This window comes from Alligator sinensis, unplaced genomic scaffold (genome assembly GCF_000455745.1).
Source record: "Alligator sinensis unplaced genomic scaffold, ASM45574v1 scaffold287_1, whole genome shotgun sequence".
Classification (NCBI taxonomy): Eukaryota; Metazoa; Chordata; order Crocodylia; family Alligatoridae; genus Alligator; species Alligator sinensis.
The window spans coordinates 252,481-269,455 of NW_005842910.1; the positions used below are offsets into that span (position 1 = coordinate 252,481).

General features: G+C 41.3%; 1 pseudogene; it reads right to left on the reverse strand.

The window, feature by feature from the left end:
- Positions 1-339: 339 nt before the first annotated feature.
- LOC102379149 lies at positions 340-7,393 on the reverse strand (annotated as a pseudogene).
- Between the last annotated feature and the right edge of the window lie 9,582 nt (positions 7,394-16,975).

Here is a 16,975-nt window from a genome sequence, read left to right on the forward strand (position 1 = left end):
CTACTAAACATGAACATTTCCTTCAACATATTCTTATATGACTTGCCTTCCAAATCCTTTTTCATTTTTGTCATCTAAGTCTGCACCCCTTCTAATTTCTCCACGTACTTCTTAAACTCTGAAGTCCAGAAACGCACACAGTACTCTAGCTGAGGCCTAACCAGTGACAAGTATAGAGGCACTGTTACTCCCCATGACTTTGACTTAATGGTTCTATTAATGCCTACCAAAACAACATTCACTTTCTGTACAGCTGCATCACACTACATGTTTATATTGAGTTTCTGATCTACCAAGACTCCTAGCTCGTTCTCCATAGTCCTGATATCCAGTCAGATGTCACTTATTTTTATCTGTGTTTTTTTGGTTATTCTTCTCAGGGTGCAGCATCTGGAACTTGTCAGAATTGAACTTAATCTGTTTAACTTCACCCCAGCTTTCAAATCTGTGGAGATCCTTCTGAATTGTGCTCCTGTCCTCCAATGTGTTCATAAGCTTTCTCAGTATCATGTCATCTGCAGAATTGCTCAAGAAGGTTTCTATTAAACATCCAAATCATTATAAAACATTATAAAACATACTGAACAAAATTGGACCCAGTAGAGACCCCTGTGATTCTCTACAAGAGACATCCTGGCATTCTGACATTTATTTTATTGAACCAATTGTTTATCAATTTTACAGTAGTGTCGTCTAGTTTTGTGGGCAACAAAAAATATAAAGGGCTTCAAAGTCAAGCCATACAAGGAGAGGCTAAAGGCATGTTCATCTTGAAGAAAAAAAGTACTTAAAAGAGGAGATGAAAGCCATCTTTGAATATCAGAGACACTGCCATAAAGAAGACTAACATCTTTTCTCTCTTGATGCAGAGAGCAAGATACAGACCAACAGCATAAAGTTGTAGCAAAGTAGGTTTTGATTGGATATCAGGAAAAAAATCTTCACTGTTAAAAACATGGGGCAGTGGAATAGACTGCCTATGGAAGATATGGACTTTCCATTGTCTGAGGTGTTGATGAAGAGGTTTCACAGTTTCAAAGTTGGTAGGGTCAGAAGGGACCTGAGCAGATCATCAAGTCCAACTCCCTGCCATGGGCAGGAAAGAATACAGGGGTCAAATGACCCCAGCTAGGTGATTATCTAGCCTCCTTCTGAAGACCCCCAGGGTAGGAGCAAGCACCATTTCCCTTGGAAGTTGGTTCCAGATCCTACCTGCCCTGACTGTGAAGTAGTGCTTCGTGATGTCTAGCCTGAACCTACTCTCAATAAACTTGTGGCCATTATTCCTAGTTACTCCCGGTAGTGCCTAGGGGAACAGGGATCTCCCATTCCCCACTGGTCCCCCCTGGTAAGTTTATAGACAGCCACCAGCTCTGCTCTCAGCCTTCTCTTGTGGAGGCTGAACAGGCTCAGGTCCCATAGCCTCGCTTCTTAGGGCCTGCCTTGCTGTCCCCTGATCATGCAGGTGGCCATCCTCTGGACCCTCTCAATGCTGTCCATATCTCTCCTGACGTGCGGTGCCCAGAACTGGATGCAGTACTCCAACTGCAGCCTGACCAATATCGCATAGAGGGGGAGGATCACCTTCCTGGACCTGCTCGTGATGCATCTGTGGATGCATGACAAGGTTGAATAAGCATATGCCATGGATGATCTAGGAGTAGCTATGCCCTTGCTTTGTTCAGCTATGGGTAACCACATGGGCCTTCCTAGTTGCAATGTGGGAAAAGGAAGAACTTTTTTTCATCCTCCTGTTGGTACATGTGTCAAGGGTGGTTTGTTTTGTTTTGTTTTTGTGGGGGTGAGTGTTGCTCAACTTTCTGAGAAGCATTGGATGTTAACTTCAGCCAGGGCTGGGGATTTGGACTGGGGTTTGTTAATGCTCCTGCTTGGATTAAAACACAAAGTTTCTTGGATAAAGGGTCTTGTCTGTCTCCTCAGGCTTTTACAATCACCATGTTTGGGTTTAGGAAGTAATTTTAACCTCATGGTCACATAGATACAGATGGGAGGGGTGGTTGCCTACCTCTGTGGTGTAAGGCATAGCCTTCTTCCTTGGATGTGTCAAATTTATTTTAATGACCCATGCAGCAACAGGACATTGGCTACCTGTGGCAGATTAGGTTGTTAAGTGTTTGCCTGTGTACCAGGGTTGACTGTGTAGTTTTATGAATTGGTTAGACAAGGTTTTGTATGGTATGACTTGAATAGTGATAATCCTGCCTCAAAAGAGGGTTTGGACTAGATGACCTCTAGAGGTCCTTTCTGCCTTTACTTTACTATGATTCTATGAGTTTATGAATTTCATCCAAAAGAAAGTTGATGTTACATAAAAGCATCTGCCATTTATATGAAGACTTCAAGAGATGGGAAACCCCAACTTCTCCTCTCCACTTTGTTCCTCATGCTTTTTCAGTATCATTTTTCAATAAATTGTCCTTCTATCCAATTTTGAGTTGCTTGGCTTCAGCTTCTAATCATTGTTTTTATTATGTCTTCCTTTGCTAAATTAAAGACCTTTTTAATAGTTTTCTCCTTACAATTAGACACTATAATCAAGTGACCTATTTAATGAATTCGGTGCTGAAGAACATATAGGGACATCTCTCTCCTCTAATATTTTATGATTTTTTTTTTTTTACCTGATTCATGGTTTTAGATCACTTTCAGCTAAGGAAAAAAATGGTTAACTCTTCCTGAATTATTCACCTAGTGTAACATCCAAAAGAGAAAAAAAAATATTGTTAAGATATATTTGTTCAGGATGTGCTGAAGTGCACCAGAATGCTAGTTATCATTAGAAAACCTTATTGAACTATATTTGTGGACACTATATTTACACCTGTGTAATCTGTTTTACAGTCATGTAGAAGTTAAGGAACAAAAAAAAACCCAAAAACAACCCTCTAGTAACTTTACAACTTTGTAAATTATAGCAATATACAGGTGAGATGTCCGTGCCTTATGTCAATTTCATCTAACAATCCTTAGTTTGCTCTTTGCTCACACATTACCTAGTGGTGATGCTTTGTTTTAACAGCCTATCGTTAGTTACATTAGTGTACAAACCTGATGTAATTACAAACATATAAATTGTTGCATAACGGCAGCCATAAAACTTGATAATGTCTTTTCTATTATGGTTAAATTAACGAGTCTTGGTTACCCTTCTTGGATTACATATGTTTATCCAAATCTAAGTATCTAAACTCCCATGCCCCTGCTGATTGGAGAAAAATATTTCACAACCCTTCATCAGGGCATTACAGAAGTTTGCACTATTCCTACTGGTGTAAAGGCATGTGTACATGAGACGCTTTGTCACCGTAGTGATGAACTGTGTTGCCATAGCTCATTGGTTTGGTGATGTAGTGTTGGCAGGCATGGACTGTGACACCAACACTATTGCACAGTAGCTCATTGCTACTGCACAGTAGTGTCAGAAACCACCCAGACGATGCTGGGACTATGCAGTAACAGCAGTTGCTGCATGGTCTTTTACTACTTGCTTAAGCAGGCACTAAATGACTGCTCAGTAACAACTATGAAATCTTGTGCATGTGTAGATGCACCCTAAGAGAAGCAACTGGAAACTCTAAGAGAAATAATGGCTCTGTCATTCTAGTGCACTATGCATTGAAGAAAGTCATATCCACAAACACAATTATTCCAGAATTTCTATTCCAAAACAACCATTCCTGATTAAACCCATGTGTCACCATTTTTTATTCAGAAGTTCTGAACAACTCAAATAGTAATTTATAAGCAGAGCTAAGAGGCCTGCAGATTTCTTAACTGAGATTACTGATGTCTCCAAATTGTAATTTAACAGAATAACCCATCCCAGTGTAGATTCTGAAGTTTATTCTTTCTGAAATTTATTTTAGTTTACTACACTTTTACTGAAATAATTATAGATGAAGAAATACAATGAGCAAATTAAGATAATGATTAAGATTGAATCATATGATCAAACCATCACATGAATACAACATATTTTCAGCAGAACTATGAAGTTAACACCACAAAAAGTATTTTGTGTTAGTTTAGTACTGACAAAATTAAGAGGGACACGTTTCCTTTCAATCAAAGATCCAGACCAGTGGTTTAATTAATAACAATGGCAAAATTTGCTAAAGTTACTCAAATAACACATTGCTTAAATTGCAGACTTACCTGTGGAAGGTCAGAGGTATTTGAAGAACCCAAACCCAATCCCTACTAGCTGATGGGCTTAAGGTGCACTCATGTAAACACAGAAGTGCTATTTATGACCCTAGCACAGTTTAGATTCTATTTCCAGTGATAGAGGTACACTGACTGTGTGTTTCTTTTTAAACACGCTCAGAAGGCTTCACTATGGCCACATGATCTGGGATGGAATAGAATCAACTGTGTATGTTCTGAGTAAGCCCCCAAAACTTTAATAAAACTAAACATATTAATGAACAATCAGGAAAGAACAGAATGTCACCCATAGGGACTAGTTCATGGAACAGGAGGGCCTTCTTGGCATTTAGCCTGATAGCCTGGTGTTTGGCTATTGCCAAAGTTGGAGTCCCATCTTTTCTTCACCCAGAGAGTGTTTGAGTCTGCCCAGAAAAGTTCTCTAGCCATCAGGACATAGACTATGCAGAGTCCATACAACTCCTTCTATCAATCTTGAAAATGGCCACAGGACAGCCAAGAAGGAAGGAATTGTCAAGCCAAGAGGACACCAAGCTAAAGAGAGTTTAACTCAGCCAAATGGATGCTAGTCCCTATATCATAAGAGAACAGAAAATATCTCTCTACTATTGATTATTTTTGAGTACTGAAGATTAAATGCAAAGGTAAGGCAAGATCATCAGTGGAAAAGGCCAGAACCCAAGGCCCCCTCCCAATATATATCCCACTGATCCACTTACATTTCTTTATGCTCCTCTTTTTGGCCTTACACATCTCCCTCTTGTCTAGCCAGTGGGTCAACTTCCAGAAGAAGGCTGAAGAGCATGCAGGGCAAACCTCTAGCTTTGTAATTAGAACACTCCTCCAGGAAGGGAGTCTTGTATTTGCTGGGCAGGAAACCTGGAAGGGAACCTGGGTCTTGTATTTGCTGGGCAAGTGCCCTAATCACTAGAATCTTAGACCAAAGGTAGAAGGGCAGCTTTCCTCCTCTATTCTGTTTCACTTGAGGCAGTTACACATGTACTTGGCCAACCCTATTCAGCAACAGGGGGGAATGGAATCTAAAAGCTAAATGCCAAAAGATTCATTTTTCTGGCTACATGAGCATCTCTTATTTTCACAAAGATTAAATAGGATTTGTTTCTAACTTTCCAATCTGGTCTTAGACCTTCACCAAAGGTAGCCGACTATTGCAGGTGGTGATGTCTCCTGTCTACAGTCTACCATAAAGAAATGTAGTAATCTTTGTGCATACAGGAACTCCAACCTTCTTCTTCCTCTTTAAATCTAACTATTATGCAGTGATTTCCTCTGTTACACTTGGGGATCACTTTTTCAATTTTGCGGACAGTTCGGTGGATGGAAATATATTTAACATGGCCCAAGCCTCTTCAGGCCCTTGGTTATAATAGGGTCATAATAGGAAATTAATGAGCAGAATGTGATCATCAGCAGATGTTCTTCCATAAATATGAGGAAAGAAAAAACATCCAAAACAGTGGATCTGTGAGGTGCAAGCTGCAAAGGCTAATGTCAGTCTTCTGGTTGAGTTAATGAGCATAAGAATGGAAATCATGTACTTAAAATAGCTAATAGATACATTAGCTATCATGCATGTTTTCATCTTACAGAAGTAACTTCAACATTCCCAGCATTTCTTACTCTACTCTAGTCTAGCTTTAATTTACTAAAAAATTCTTCAGAAATTAATATATTCATAATTTGTTTTAATGACTTTTAACTCCACAAAGCAAGCTGTTTTCACATGGTATCAGTCAAAATTCTACCCATAATTAAGCAGTTATGGTTTTCCCAGAACCAAATCCAGTCACAGCCTAGGTGCCTCAGAAGAGTGACTTATTCTCCTTTAGCTCAATTCTGTTTCAAAATGAATTATGGTAAAGCCAAACAAGACATATTTATTCCACAGAAAGTCTATCCCCCTCCACCTTATAAATCCTATACTAATCTAAATTCACTTCCATGTGCACTTAATCCCATAATAGACAGTAGCTCCTGTCCCAGAAATTTACACTTTAAAACAACAGTAAAGAATTGGGAAGAAAAATGGAATATGAAGAGGGGAAGTGTTTTATGTGACATCATATGGTAGGTAATAGCAGAATGAGATGTAGAATGCAGGTATTCCAAATGCTAGTCTAATATCTTAGCCATGAGCCCATGATTTCTCTCTAAAAAAAGAAAACCAATCCTTGAAACCAAATGCACTAAAGGTTTGGTAGTCTTCATTGTAAAACGGCATTGACTGGAAGGGAATCTATCAAAGTCGCTGAAGGGGCTTTCTTTTTTGTATCATTATCATTAGGGCATCCTTCACCTCTTTGTTCCTCAGACTGTAGATCAAGGGGTTCAGCATGGGGATCACCATTGTGTAGAAGACAGAGACTGCTTGATCTTGTTCCAGTGAAGAACTGCTACTGGGTCGTAAGTAGATAAAGAATGTTGTCCCATAAAATATGGCCACAGCTGTCAGATGGGAGGCACAAGTGGAGATTGCTTTACGCCTGCCCTCAGAGGAATGGATCCTCCAAATGGCAACAGAAATATACAGGTAAGAAAATAGGATCATCACAATGGTGCTCAGTTGAATAGAACCAGCAAAGGTGGAAAGTAGTATTTTATTGACATGAGTGTCAGTGCAGGACAGTCTCAGGAGTGGAAGGACATCACAAAAGTAATGATCAATTACATTGGGCCCACAGAAGGGCAGCTGAAAGGTGCATGTGGTAAGCATTGTTGCATTTGCAATCCCAGCCACATAGGAGCCAGCCAAAAGCCAGACACAGCATCTTTTTGATATGACAATTCTATAGAGCAGTGGGTTACAGATGGCCACATATCTATCATATGCCATCACTGCAAGGAGGAAGGATTCTGTAGTGGCAAAGGCAGCAAAAAAATACAGTTGTGTGACACATCCAGCATATGAAATGGCTTTACTCTCCTTAGAAAAACTTATCAGCACTCTGGGTGCAATAGATTAGGAATAGCCCAAGTCAACAAGAGACAAGTTGCTGATAAAGATGTACATGGGGGTGTAAAACTGGGAATAACTCCAGATTAGAATGGTCATCCCAAGATTCCCTACCAGGGTGAAGACATAGATTACCAGGAACAAAAGGAAGAGAGTGACATGCAGTTCTGGGTGATCTGTGAATCCTGCAAGAATGAACTGTGTCACTCTGCTGTTGGTTTTGTTGGCCATTGAGTAACCTGGGCTGTGATGATCAGTGCACTCAGAAGGAAATTTGCATTAAAAAAAAAATAATAATAAAAAAGATGTCCTTCTGAGGTTGCACAAAGACAGTGATGACAGACTAGATCTCAACATGTATATCTGGGTCTCTCGTTTGCTTGCTGTATTTGCTTTTTTGGATATCTCAGCTGTATCTTTTGCCTTATATGCTCAGCAAGGAGAAGCTTGATCCAATAAATGTGGATTCGTCTTATTGGAATCACTTTGGGAAATGGTGATTTGATTCTATTAACTGGTTGGTTCCATTAAAAGGAGACCTGATTTTTTTAAGAACACGGATACTCACTCCTCCACAGCCCCCTGACCCTGCTGGTGCTCCTTGCCCTCTGCCTCCTGGCCCCCCAGCCCTGCCACAGGGGACCCCAGGCTGCCAGGGCTACATGGCCAGGGACTTGGGCCCACACCCCCATGACCCTGGCAGGAGGCGGTGCCTGCTGCAGGAAAGAGGAGCCTGGTTCCCCACCTGCTGCTGCCCACTGCAGGTTCAGGCATGGGGGTGGGGGCCAGCTCCCCAGATCTGTGCATGGGGTGGGTGCAGGTAGTGAGGGTAGTGGTGCAGAATCGTGCCCCTTAAAGCTACCGCACCTGTGTCCCTATCCCTCTCCCCACTGGGGCCCCAGCCCTGCCCAACTCCCTCGCTCCATATGGGGGCTCAATTCCCCACCCCACCCACTATTATGCAGGAGCTGCTGTCCAGGCTGCCTGGGACCATGTGCATGTACAATTCATGCATATGGCACCCCCTGCCTGACTGCACTTTTCCCTCTCCCTCCCAGCCCCCTGCAGGCTGGAAAGCTGCCAGCCAGCAGAGGGCTCCTCACAAAACTGCACTATCCCTGGACTTCTCTGGTAAAATTATTCCAAAAACTGAAAACTGTGATTCTAATATGAGCAATTTTTACAAGTAATTAATATACAGATGGTTTTGGTTGTCCCATATTGATTCAAATAATTGACTGATTCTATTAACCAGTGATTCTATAAAGCAAAATCTACCGTATAGCTACTCAGGGGTGTTGGTTGTAGCTGTGTTAATCTAGAGAAATAGGCAGACAAGATTATTTGGGTAAATATGACACCTTTTCTTAGACCAACTGAATAGTTGAAAAAATGATTCTTTGCTATCTTTTGGGCATAGGTACCCTTCCTCAGGCATAGGGAGAGTCCAGAACCATCACTACTCCTGAATCTTACACCTGCACTAAATGCCCTCATGGGCCCTACACAGGAGAAATCAAACAACAGCTGCATACAGTGATGAACACACACCAAAAATTTATCAAACAAAAATACTCAATTACCTGTGGGTGCATATTTCTTACAAGAAAACTTCTCTCCCCAATCTCCCAGTTTTCATATTCAAAGGGAATTTTTTTAAAGAGCACCTTTCATACATGTGCCTAGGAACTTCATTTAATAAATGTGTTGGATACAAAAAAAGCACAATTAAATAAAGACATTGGATTTATAGCACATTATAACCTGCCTGCCATCTGATAACCCCAGGTAATCTCTCTATACTTTGCCATTTGCATTATCACATCTCGACATTCCCCTCTTTTGTTCCCCCACCTATCTCTCTCACCTATTAACTCCTATCCCTTCTGATCTTCCCCATCATATATTGGCATTTTCTTAGACCTACGTTTTGCATATAGGCTTAAGCTTCTATTTGGAGCCTAGGGAGAGGACAAAGACCAACAGACTCTCCCTGTGCCTGAGGAAGGGCTCCTGTGCCTGAAGGATCACCTGTGTCCTAAAGCTTGCAAAGAACAATTTTTCCAACCATTCACATTTACCCAAATAACCCTGTCAACATAGTTACTCATGGCATCACCTAGGTAAGAAATCCAGTTTTACCCATTTAAGGAAAAACAAACAAATCAACAAATAAAGCCCAAGACCAAAATCTTTTCTTAATCACCAGAAATAAGAAGACCCTGAATCCCAGGAGTAAGAAATGCACCAACCTCACTTTATCCTAGTGCCAGGGTGAGCAGGTGGCTATGGTGCAATGAATTGGTCTTCCTCTGCTAAGAGCATCTGACCATACAGCAAGCAAAAGATGCAAATTTAAGATTTTTAATTGGAGAAGCTCATTGCGAAAGGGACTGGGGGCGGGGGGGGGGGGGGGGTTAAATGGGGGGGGGGGGGGGGGGGGGGGGGGGACTTAAATTACACTTACCGGTTATTTCCAGTGATTATTTTCTAAATAATAAACTCAAAAACTAGTTTTATGTGTATCAGAGGCCCTTGTGCATTGGCTATTGGGTTAGAGATTATCAGTTTGAGTGTAACACAAATTACAGATTCAGACAAAATGAACCTTTTCATTTACTTCTGGTGCTTTGTTCCTGAATTGCCTAAGAAATTAATAGTATCTTCAAAGCAAAAGAGTAGTTACACAGCCCTGTGTAGATCTCCAGGGAGTCACTAGTGTTGTCAGGGCCATCGTTCTCTGAATACATTACTGATATTAAGGGGTTAGGTGTTACCAGTCATGTGACAGGCTCCCTCAGTTTGGATAGTCTGTGCACATGCTGTTAGGAGATTATTTGTGATCTTGTGTCCTTAACTTCATTGTTGCAATAAAGATACTGTAGACTTTGTTCTTAGTGAGAAACACCTTGGGCAGGTTTATTGTTTACAAACAAGTCTAGACACTAACATGCACAACTAGCTGGTATACAGTGTTAGGCAGGTCATCTGCAGGAATGATACACGAAAGAATATAACTCATAAACTCAGTAAAAAGTATTAAGGGTTCCCAGGCACTTCTTTATACACCAATCAAAACAACTTAATTTTTATAGCCTAAACATCCTAGTTTCCACCAACTACTACAACATCTTTAGGTGACATCATCCACATCCTACATTTCAGCAATTAGTGCAACTTCCCAAAAAATAGGGACACCTGTTTGCCATGTCACTCTGATCTCTGCTTACTGCTCTTACCAATTCACTCTGTGTTTGCTTGGCCTTGGAGGTACTTCTAAAACTAATGAGTAACATTTCCAGTATTTCTGTGCAAGCCATATATGATTTGCCTAGTTTTGTATTCACTGGGGCCTCTGAGTAATTTGTATATGCACTAATCAATAGCTGATTAATACATACTCTAGTGAGACCTATGACAGAGAAGAAGGATGAGAAAGGAACAGGTGGATAGAAAATGAATGCAGCAAGTATAAACAACAGAAAGATTTTACTGTAAACCACATCACTATCCTACTACACACATGCCTGGAATGGGTTGCTGGAGTGTTTTCAATCTGGGCAGGTCTATAGCAAAGACTCTTCCTTTGTTGCCTAGCACAGTAGTTTCACGTAGCGTTGTTTTTTAAATTAGTAATTCCCAGATTCTTTAGGGCTTCATAGAACAAAACAATTTAACATTACATTTCCAGGAGTTCCTGAGGATTTCCTTATTCAATGGCAATGCGTAGAGGGTGCATGTGCACACCCTGAGAGCACCGGTGCACCGTCTAACTGGCCCGCTCACTGCTTAGGTGATGGTTGGGGGGGGCAGGCAGGAGCACCGGTGCCCTCCCTGAAAGCGATTGGCCGTGGCGGGACCCTCCCCATCAGTGAGATTGCCCGTTGGGGGACCCCCCCCTCCCCGGTTGCTGACTGGTCGCTGGGGGAGCATATGCTGCCTCTGATGGCTGTAAGGAGCAGAAAACCATGCAGGATGAGGGGAATAGCAGCATGTGCTGTTAAAGGCACCTGTATTGTGAATGGCTCCTCAGCCATCTGGGTAGGTCTCTGAATGAGTTGGACTGGGTAGAGATACACAGGGTCCTATTCAGCAAGGCCAACACTGAATTTTTTGCAAAATAAAGCTAAGAGTGTACTGGTACTTATTAACAGGAGTACAGCAAATCATGGAAGGTGCTTCTTATCCTCGGTGCAGTGTGGGTGAGACCTCACCTAGAGTACTTTGTGTTGGGGCACTGCACTTCAAGAAAAACATGGACAGATGGGAAAGAATCCATTTCCCTTCCAGCCCTTTTTTCCTCTAATTTCTAAGCTACTGAGTAATTCGAATGAAGACAGTTGGCATATTCATGGGCTTCAAAGTTAGGCATGTATGAAGTACCTTGCTTAATTAAACCTTGCTAGACTGCTCTTAGTGGTGACAGGAAACAGAATAAAGAGCAGTGGTCTCAAGTTGCAGTAAGGGAGGTTTAAGTTGGATATTAGGAAAAACGTTCTCAGTAGGAGAGTGAAGCACTGATTGGAACAGGTTACCCAGAGAGGTGGAGAAATCTCCATCCTTGGAGGTTATTAAGGCCCAGCTAGACAAAGCCCTGGGTAGAATGATTTAGTTGGGGCTGGTCCTGATTTGAGCAGGGGGTTGGACTAGATGACCTCCTGAGTTCCCTTCTAACCCTAATTTTCTATGATTCTATTATTCTATGACTAAGGTGGCACAAGTTGCCCATGCCCTTATTGATCATAATGAAAATAATGTTCTTAGTTGGTATATTTTCCTCAACACAGCTATAACCAGGACTGAGCAAACCTACCTAGATCAAGATGAAAAGTGCACATGACGTCTCAAAGAGAGGGTTATTTGGATGAAGGAGAATCCTTTATATTTTTTTCAGAGGCCTTTGGGACCAGAGCCCTAATGTCTGTTCTCATCCAGGGAGCCACATGCATCTTTTGAGAGGTAATTTCCACAATATTGTGATATGTATAGGTAATTATTCCCAGTGTGACTTCAGAGCACCAGCACTGCATAGTACAAGGAAGCAGAAACAGAATGTAGATATTTTCACTGCAAGACCTTTTCCCAATCTAGCTAACTTCACTGCAAACTGCAAACATGTATCTAAGTATCACCTATCCACTTACCAGCTACTGGTATTGAGAAATGTGGTATATCAACTACCATGTCTTTATGATCTACTGTATCTCAGATTTATGGGTTCTTACTTCCCCTTCACATTCACAATTAGGCACTTAGATCCAGGCGACACTCTGAATCTCTTAAGTCTGGAGATTTCCTGTACAAATTAAACATTTTTTTAGTCTAAAATACTGTATTAATCAAAAACTTTAAGCATACAGAAAACAACCTCTCTCTGTGTTGCTTCTTATCTGTTCTGGAAACTTAAGGGGCAAAAGTCATGAAAATATTCAAGGGCAAAATTGAAATCTCTATGAAAAAATACTGAGAGTGTGTGTATGTGTGAGAGTATGTGTGTGTGTGCACACATGCATGCACCAAAGAGGCTGTGTGCACAAGTGCATATCTCTTCTCATTGGTGATGCGTAGGGGGTGCCGCTGCTCCCCCCCCCCCCCCCCCTGCCTATCACCACTTGGCACTCACCACCCCCTCCCCCACCACCAAGACTGCTGCAGCCGCCTGCGGGCAGTCTCCACTCAGTGCCCCCTCACAGCCAACATTACTGCGGCCACCTGCAGGTGATCCCTGCTCCCTGCTGCCATGCCCCCACCACTGACACTGCCATTGCCACCTGCTGGAAGTCACTGTGCCCCCTCCCCCACCCTCAGGAGGCACAAGACATTCATGTCTCTTCTTTAACATGCTGGAAATTTGTCTGCCATAACCTTTCAAAATTGTTTAGCCCTGGGGGTGGTGGAACTAGACTGTTTTTAGGGCTCAGCTTCTAATAACACTTCCTGGATATGTATGTACACCAAAAGATGGTAACACTAACAGCCTTGTGCTTTAAATTACCTATAGATAATAGCTAAACCTCACATCAAAACACTCAGATGCTGAAGAAGAACCAAGTCCTCCCAACAGGTTTTCTACAACATGTAAAATCTATTCATTGAAATTCTCTTCCTAAGGCTGCGCAATACCCCAAGCCACCCCTCATTGGTGAAGGTTTCAGAACTATCTGCAAAACATGACTAGTATGATAGCATTATTAAATAAATCTCAGAGTTTGAGTTCATCTTAAATTGAACATTAGACTTTAATTCCATAATTGATGGTATAATAGGCAGGAGGATTAAGAAATGAGGTGAGGGTTTATACAGAAAAGACATGGCAATAGTCACAATTCTCTCTCTCTAGGAGACATCTTTCTTCCCAGAACTTTCTTCATAGCATCCTTCACCTCCTTGTTTCTCAGGCTGTAAATCAGGGGGTTCAACATTGGGGTCACCAGGGTGTAGAACAGAGAAATGGTCATTCCAGTGTCCAGCCTACACTTTTAGTTTGGATGGATGTACACATAGACCCCAGTCCCATAAAATAAAGCCACAGAGGTCAAGTGGGTTATATATGTGAAGAAGGCTTTACTTCTGCCCTTGATGGAGTGAATCCTTAGGATAGTGGAAAAGATGCAGATATAGGATATTAGAATAGGTAAAATGGTGCTCAGAGCTGTTAGAGTAGACAAGATGACAGAGATAGTTTCTAAGAGAAATGTGTCAAAACATGAAAGCTTCAGTAGCTTGGGGATATCACAAAAGAAATGATCAATGATGCTATATCTGCAGAAGGATAGGCGAAACACACAGGCTGTTTGCAATACTGAGTTGACAAACCCAATTGCATAGGATCTCCTACCAGCCAGATACAGACTCTTGGGACATAGTGACTGTATACATCAGAGGGTTACAGATGGCCACATATCAGTCATAGGCAATCCCAGCCAGGATGAAGCACTCAGTAGTTGCAAATGCAACAAAGAAGCACATTTGGGTAGTACACCCTGCATAAGAGATGCTTTTTTTCTCCATGAAAAAAATTGCCAGCATCTCAGGAGCAATGACTGAGGTGCTGCAGATGTCAACAAATGCCAAGTGGGAGAGGAAAAAATCCATGGGGATGTGCAGCTGGGGTTCAAGCCTGATTAACAAGATCATGCCAAAACTTCCAGCCATTGTGATAACATAGATCATTAGAAAAAGCAAGAAGAGGACAACCTGCAGATCTGGACAATCAGTGAATTCCAGCAAGATGAACTCCTTCAGCCTGGTGTGATTGCTCTCCTGGTCCATTTGCTCACCCTCCAATACCTGTAGGAAGGAGGATGCATTTCAGTGTTCGGAAATGCAGTAATCACTACATCGCTGGCCTGGAATGCATCATATTAATGCCATACATTCAAAGAACAGAATGTGGTACTAATTGTGCTGATATCAAAGGAAATTGGCATAAGTTGTTATGATGAAGGCGTTAGCTCTTCACAATTCTGTAGAGATACAGGTGCTACAAAACCACAACTTTAACAGTGTTTTATTCAAGATAAAATTTAGGGAGATACAGCTGACTTTCATTGTTACAGAATACAATGTATGCAAAACTTAGATCGCAAAAAGTCTTGAGACCTTATGAGACCTCTCCTGCCCTTTTTAATATGTATATTTGTCCATATTTTTATGCACATCTTTTTTTTATGGATGAAATGTAATGTTGCAGTTTAACTTAAAAGCTGAAAATATTGATTCAATTCTGTTAGCTTTTACTTTGTAAATATAGTATATAATTAAAAGAAAATATGAAAATAATCTTAGAAAATAACAGCATTTTTTAATTATTACTTTTATCCTCCCATATTTATGCTTTATAGATAGACAACCTCTTCAATGAAAAGACAGAATCTGTCCAGAAAATTTCCTTCAAAACTCAGAATGAAAATATCAGGTGAGAACTGTGAGTGTTTTAATGTGACTGCACAAGGAACTTTACCTGGGATACTCTGGACAAATTGGGTAATAAAAGCCTTCAACTACTTGACCGGTGGTTACAAAGACGATGCTGCTAGACTGTTATCAGTCATGGCAGATGATAGAAGAATGAGCAATGATCTCAAGTTGCAGCAAGGGAAGTTTAGATTAGATATTAGACTTTCTTACTATGAGGGTAGTAAAATGTTAGATACCAATTCCATGCGGCACCCAACAACTAGGGAGATGACGATCCAATTGCTCATGGATCCTGTTACTCATTAGCCAGAGCAAGCAGGGAGCAAACACCAGCACACATTGCTCACAACAACTTTATTCAGAATGGAAACAGCTTCGGACAGCCCCTGGGCTTCAGGAGGGTGGATTTCAATGAGGTAAGGAGACTAGTTAGGGAAGCTCTGAGGTCCTGGAGGGGAGGGGAGTTGGGAGTCCAAGAAGAGTGGTCATTCCTTAAGGAGACTATCCTCCAAGCCTAAAGGGTGACAATCCCAACATGGATCAAAGGGGGCAAGAGTGCTCAAAAGTCCCCATTGCTCACCAAAAGCATCCAGGAACATCTTAAAGCTAAGGAGGCGTACGCCCAATGGAAGGGAGGGACCATCACCAGGGAGGATTATACCTTCTTTTCTTGAGATTGTAGGGGGGCTGCTAGGAAGGCCAAGGCGGAGATGGAACTGGGACTAGCAACCCGGATCAAGGATAACAAGAAGTCCTTTTTTAAATACAGAGGAGATAAAAAGAAGGTACCGGGTAGTGTGGGGCCTCTACAGGACACACTAGGAAATCTGGTGGTCACACCAGATGACAAAGATTATCTCTGTAACAATACTTTGCCTCCATTTTTCTGAGCAGGGACCAGGTCATCCCCCCCGCACTGGAATCCCTGACGGTCCCAGGGGAGGCACAGCCAGGCCTAGGGTCAGTGAGGACCTACTCAGGGAACTTGTGGTGGGACTAGCTGTGTTCAAATCAGCAGGTCCTGATGATCTCCACCCCAGAGTGCTGAGGGAATTAGCAGAGGTCATTGTAACATGTTTTGTCATATGGGGTATTTATATAAAAAATTCATATCCTTAGTATTGTGACTAGAATGTATATGTAGGAGACAAGGATAATCAGATCAGTTGATGTTACAATCATAGTGTAGCAGGTAAAATGAATGATGTCAGTGATATGGGTGTGAGAGCAGGACAACTTCAGTATGGGAGGTGCATCACAGAAAAAAAAATGATTGATGGTGATGGAGTGGCATCTTTGATATCCAGTTCCTGTTCCTGTTCCATTGTGTGGTCACTCACATGTTACCCCGGGCAGTTTTACATCCATAGAGAGCAAACCATTCATGTAAGCTGGCTGTTCTTTGGGGATGTTGTGCACTGTGGTACCACTGCCAATGTTCTAAAAAGAAAAAAAAAATAGAATTAATTAACTTTAAGATACTTCACAAAATATATGTAGAATATTTATATTTATTTGTAACATTATTTGTTTTATTATATTAGTTATATTTTATCCTGTAAACTTTTACTGTGGTGGGCAATCTTGGGATGAACAAATTAATCAGGACCAGCTCATGCCTTAACATTCCCATGTATTTTTCCTTAGCAAAGTAAATAACTTTGCAGCAAAGTAAATAACTCTACTGTAGAATAGTACTTAAGATAGAAATAACAGGTGTAATAACTGATAGAGAAGCTGTTGCTTGGAAATGGATAAAAAGGAATATGGAAAACATGGCCTGTGGTTCAAGAGACATTTTGGCTCAAGAAGAAGTGAAATAAAAAGAAAAACAACCTTTATTTTTGTATATAACATTATACAGTTGTTATCTCTTTTCATAACTTTGGATAA